The sequence below is a fragment of the Cryptotermes secundus genome, unplaced genomic scaffold (assembly GCF_002891405.2).
Source record: "Cryptotermes secundus unplaced genomic scaffold, Csec_1.0 scaffold673, whole genome shotgun sequence".
NCBI classification, from domain to species: Eukaryota; Metazoa; Arthropoda; class Insecta; order Blattodea; family Kalotermitidae; genus Cryptotermes; species Cryptotermes secundus.
The window spans coordinates 657,925-663,924 of record NW_019731277.1 but is presented as its reverse complement, the minus strand read 5'-3'; the positions used below and the strand labels follow the sequence as shown (position 1 = coordinate 663,924).

The 6,000-nt window shown below is 46.1% G+C and overlaps 1 long non-coding RNA gene across 3 annotated transcripts in view; it reads right to left on the bottom strand.

Annotated features, from left to right (window-relative positions):
- Positions 1 to 6,000, bottom strand: part of LOC111866871 — a 74,622-nt gene that overhangs the window by 55,255 nt on the left and 13,367 nt on the right. Inside the window, exon 3 of one of the 3 annotated variants that reach the window (XR_004513275.1) lies at positions 201 to 379. The exons of the other annotated variants lie outside the window; for them this stretch is intronic. This is a non-coding gene — a long non-coding RNA (uncharacterized LOC111866871). The remainder of the gene's footprint in view (positions 1 to 200; positions 380 to 6,000) is intronic. 3 annotated transcript variants of the gene reach the window in all.

The window sequence follows — 6,000 nt, the reverse complement described above, 5'->3', positions numbered from 1 at the left end:
GATCTTAGAGAGATAGGATGGGACGGTATGAATTGGATTGATCTGGCTCAGGATATGGACCAGTGGAGGGCTCTTGTGAACACGGTAATGAACCTTCGGGTTCCATAAAATGCTGGGAAGTTCTTGAGAAGCTGTAGAATTGGCGGCTCCTCCAGAAGCACTCAGCTCCATGAGTAAAGTATATTATTGCTGGCCCTTACCAGTACAGTCAATCTTGGTTCTGGGTCCAGCGGGATCCAGGTCTCGCATTAGGCAGCGTGTCGTAATTGGGTGAGCAGAGGAACTGGGTGCTAGCCAATAGAAGATTGTTCCTTGCTGCTTGCTTGTGTAGCCCAATCATCGACTCTGATGATGACGTTAGAACGTTCCTCTGAAACGCCTGTGAACCAGGCCACATGGAGTAACATTTCAAAGGACATTACTTTTCATATTCAACGCCATGAGAACCTCAGATTTCTAATTAGATCCCAAAGATCAAACGTGGAAACAGGTACAGTCTTCTGCTTTGTTATACATAAAGGTAAAGCTATCTCTGTAAGAGGCCGTAGAGGCCCGTAGGGTTGTGAGACGTCGAGGCTCCCACATTTTCTAGACAATCGGCTTACAGATGGCGGTGAAGTTAAGTAAAGCTTTCCATGTAACCGGCTGTGGAGGCTCATAGGGTTGTGAGATGTTGGGGTTCTCACATTTTCTCTAGACAATCGGCTCACAGATGACGGTGAGGTTGTCAGCCTTACGCGCCGGCCGCCCTTTACCCACAGGGAGATTCCTGGTACTCATTTCTGTCAGTGGCTTAGTAGACCCTAGGGCCATAGCGCGGTTGGAAGAATTAGGTCAACTGAAAAAAATCCACCTCATCGGAACTCGAACCCGCGACCTTCCGGGTTATAGCATAGTGCCTCAACTAACTACGCTACCGCGTGCACCCTGTTATACCTAAGAACCTTAAAATAGTCCCAATTTGTTTAGCTTCCCTTCCTAGTACCATTTGCAATGTCAAACATAAAAATACCCCCCCCCTTTCGGAGAAGATTTTTCATTATTTATAGAAACGAGTTGGAGCGCCGGCGCAGTGTCAAGCCACGTGATCATTACTGCTGACGTCAGAGATGCGCGAGACGACCAAAATAAACACACCCACTGACAGAATTTTGCCAAGAACAGGCCGAAGCATTGATAAATAGCTGTAGCGGCAACGCCAGGGAAGTTCTCGGTTCAAATCTCGACCCAGATGCTGGCTATCCTGGCTGACGTTTCTCTTGGTTTTATTCAGTCCTCCCACAAGCCGCCCTTACGTTCGTTGTGATTATATATTACAAGTTTCGTGCCGAGTTGTAACATATCTTTTAAGCATTGGAGCCCGGATAGCTCAGTTGATATAGTGACTGGCTAGGGGCTGGACGGTCGAGGTGTCACAATTCGAATCCCGGTAGGAGCAAGAAATTTTTCTCTCTCGCTATATAGCCGCGGCACGGACCACACAGAAAACACATCCTTTATTGTCGATACATATTTACCATTACATAGCAACGGTCGCGGCGTGGACTCCATAGAATACGAGTCTCATGATAGCCATCTCGCTAGCCCATTGGCGTGCTGTTGCCTATCAACGGGCTCTAGACATTCGTGTTATAGTGCGCTTACTCGAGGTGTTAATCGCTCCGTTACCTATCTATTCACGTCGTCCAGACCTGCTCTGGGGCCCACCGAAGCTCGTATCAAATGGATACTGGGGGCTCTTTCCCCGGGGGTAAAGCCGTAGAGGCGTGAAGCTGGCCACTAACTTCCGTCTTGCGCCGAGGTCAAGAATGGTGTAGCTATATCCCTATACCATCATGTCTTTATGGCAGAGTGCTTAACTAATTAAGCACGGGGACAAGTTTACCTTTTACCCCTCCACTTGTCCGGAGGAACCGTTGAAAACTGTCCGTGTCCGAGCAGCTCCAGGGTACGAAGTGGAGGGCATACTGTCCCGACTGTCCCGACGAAAGTGAAAGGACATGAACGTCCGAACTTTCTCGAATGTTTATTCGCTGTTCGGTGTTTCGTCCGCACTGCAAGGACAGCTCGCATTCGGCCAAGTTCGGTGTTGCTCCAGTTGAAGCTTCGTGCTGCACTACCGGGATAGCTCAGTCGGTTCAGCGACTGGCTACGGGCTGGAAGACTGAGGAGTCGGAGTTCGAGTCCCTGTGGGGCAAGAATTGTCATTTCTCCACAACGTCCAGACCGGCTCTGGGGTCCACCCAATTTCCTATCCAATGAGTACTGGGGGCTATTTCCCCGGGGGTAAAGCGGCCGGGTTGAAACTGACCACTGACCTGCAACTACTGCCGAGGTCAAGAAATAGTGGATCTGTACATCCACTCCCCCATACGCCTTCATGGCATAGCGCAGGGACAATTTTACCTCTACCTTCTGCACTACTTCCAGTTTCATTCCTCTTCTGTTTCTGTCATTCACGTCTGAACGGCAAAAATGAATCCATTTTTGGCCTACTTTCCTTATTTAAAAAAACTAAAAGTAGATTTATGTGATCACCATGCTGTCTGTGTGTCTGTATATATCTCCTACCTATCAACTTTTGAATACCTGAACCGATCTTCATAAAACTTGGTATTACGGCACCTGAGCCCATCTCAAAGGCGTTCTTCGTGGATCTGTCCCCTCAGTGTGAATGTCTGTATATGTCTCTCCCATTGTTGCTAGGCAACGGCTAGAGTAAAGCGTCTCACTCCTTTCATTACTACGCAACGGCTCAGTAAAGTCGTTCCCGCGACAATGAATTGTTTCAATCGTCGTTTTCCATGCAGTCCGTGTCGTATTAAGGAAAATATGTGATTAGTTATTCCCTGAAATTCTTATATCAGACAAACATTCGACAGAATTCGTAGAATTTCCAAGGGTGACCTTCTGTTGTGTGCGACTAATGTAAAATATTCCATTCTGTAATCTTCCACAAAATAAAGGATGAGGCTTTCACTTCCTTAGCTTCTTTTTAGTCCTCGAAGTGAAAGTACAGGTAAATTAATGTAGGATTTTAGGTTATCACATTGGTGGTTATAAAGACTTCTATCTTGTGGAATATAACACCTTGTAGTGCGTTGAAAGTCAATTCATGTTTCGGAGAAAAATATCTCCATCTTCAAGGTCGAAGAAAAAGTCAAGAAAGAAACCAACATAAAGGACGCAGGAACATATCCTTCCAAAGACTTCGTTTGACTTTCAACGGACTACATCGCGTTATATCACAAAAGTTAGAACCCTTCTGGTAAATAAGCTTTACATGTGTAGATGTGGGGTGTGGGAGACAGTGAACCGCTCGTGAAGGTGACAAATTTATCCCTGTATCCCTGTATCCATGTATCATTCCGCGTGACGTCCTGCGCACTGACCGCAAAGTAACGCTAATATGATCTTAGGTTTGCAGTACACGGTACGCGCTGGACCGAAGTCCCAAGTACAGGGACTAGGAGACCAAAAGTTGAAGTTCTCCCTGTGATTAATTAATTAATCATCTTCCCATGAAGACGTATAGGGGAGTGAAGGGACTATTTCCCCAATTTTCTCATCTTAGAGTAATGTGGGAACCGTAATTAGAGGGTTTTTGGACTTTCTACTTCGTCTGATATTAAAAAAAAAATAGAGAAAATAACTATTCGGAAATTGGGTCTGTTTCCGTCTTCAGGTGATCGAGTAAGACACCTACTCTGCTGTGTCCCTTAGAAAGAGCTAACCTCAATCACAGAGCCAAATCCTTATGTGACAGGGAGACACCTACTCTGTTGGGTCCCTTAGAAAGAGCTAACTTCAATCACAGGGCCAGGTCCTCATGTGAGGGGGAGACAGCTACTCTGTTGGGTCCCTTAGAAAGAGCTAACTTCAATCACAGGGCCAGGTCCTCATGTGAGAGGGAGACACCTACTCTGTTGCGTCCTTAGAAAGAGCTAACCTCAATCACACGGCCAGGTCCTCATGTGAGGGGGAGACAGCTACTCTGTTGGGTCCCTTAGAAAGAGCTAACCTCATCACAGGGCCAGGTCCTCATATGAGAGGGAGACATCTACTCTGCTGGGTCCCTTAGAAAGGGCTAACCTCAATCACAGGGCCAGGTCCTCATATGAGAGGGAGACATCTACTCTGCTGGGTCCCTTAGAAAGAGCTAACCTCAATCACAGGGCCAGGTCCTCATATGAGAGGGAGACATCTACTCTGCTGGGTCCCTTAGAAAGAGCTAACCTCAATCACAGGGCCAGGTCCTCATATGAGAGGGAGACATCTACTCTGCTGGGTCCCTTAGAAAGAGCTAACCTCAATCACAGGGCCAGGTCCTCATATGAGAGGGAGACATCTACTCTGCTGGGTCCCTTAGAAAGAGCTAACCTCAATCACAGGGCCAGGTCCTCATATGAGAGGGAGACATCTACTCTGCTGGGTCCCTTAGAAAGAGCTAACCTCAATCACAGGGCCAGGTCCTCATATGAGAGGGAGACATCTACTCTGCTGGGTCCCTTAGAAAGAGCTAACCTCAATCACAGGGCCAGGTCCTCATATGAGAGGGAGACATCTACTCTGCTGGGTCCCTTAGAAAGAGCTAACCTCAATCACAGGGCCAGGTCCTCATATGAGAGGGAGACATCTACTCTGCTGGGTCCCTTAGAAAGAGCTAACCTCAATCACAGGGCCAGGTCCTCATATGAGAGGGAGACATCTACTCTGCTGGGTCCCTTAGAAAGAGCTAACCTCAATCACAGGGCCAGGTCCTCATATGAGAGGGAGACATCTACTCTGCTGGGTCCCTTAGAAAGAGCTAACCTCAATCACAGGGCCAGGTCCTCATATGAGAGGGAGACATCTACTCTGCTGGGTCCCTTAGAAAGAGCTAACCTCAATCACAGGGCCAGGTCCTCATATGAGAGGGAGACATCTACTCTGCTGGGTCCCTTAGAAAGAGCTAACCTCAATCACAGGGCCAGGTCCTCATATGAGAGGGAGACATCTACTCTGCTGGGTCCCTTAGAAAGAGCTGACCTCAATCACTGGACAACCCATGTCAGTACAACTACAGCTGTATAAATACCTGAGACCAGTCTTTTTAATGGGAAATAACATGAAAGTATGCATTTAAAATTGTGAAGAAGCATGGACAGACCTGAAACTAAGACAGGAAAGGAGGTGGAAATTTTATACAACAAACTTAACCAACAATCCAAGTCTATGATAACCAATGCATAGGATTTAGAACACCTGACGATGGATAAAGTATGAAAACCCAGTAATTCTAAATGTTGTACAGCATTGACAGAATGTCGCGATGGGAACCCGTTGAGTTTGTTTTCAGTTTTCCTCTATTCTGAATATGGCGGTGATGCGTCACACGGCGCAACTAGTGAGACTGGCCTCTGAGACTTCAAACACGCCTTAAACAATTCAGACTTCACATTCCCTTTTAGCACATAGCAGCCATGTTGCCGCAAACTGAGTACTCTCTGGAAATTTTTAAAACACATCATGGCAATGTAAACATTTCCTAAGAAGTTGACAGTGTTTCTTTAAACACTCTTTCTTCGTTTAATTTGTAAGACACTCCGAAAAATATTTTCATTTTTACCACTGACGCACTTTCCTGACATAAGATCAACATTCTGTTGACGAATGGATTTACTTTTCTCTTTACCAAAGACAGGAAAATCCAATTTGTATTTCATTTCAAAAACTGCTATTTTTACAGACACTGAACACACTGAACTGTCAAACAGACTGTCACAGACAGAACAAATTCATGAAGTGTACAGAGCTAGAGATTTCCTAACGAGCTTATGCAGTCACTCAGTCGACACGGTGCTCTGCTTCTATTAAACCCGAAAGTTCATTACCGTCTTCACAAAAGCTTGCTAACCCAATTTTATGCTGTCCCTTCATCTACGCCGAGTTCTCCTAAATTTTGTCTTATTTTTATGGTTTTCAATTAAAATTCTGTATGCGTTCCTCAACTCTCCCATG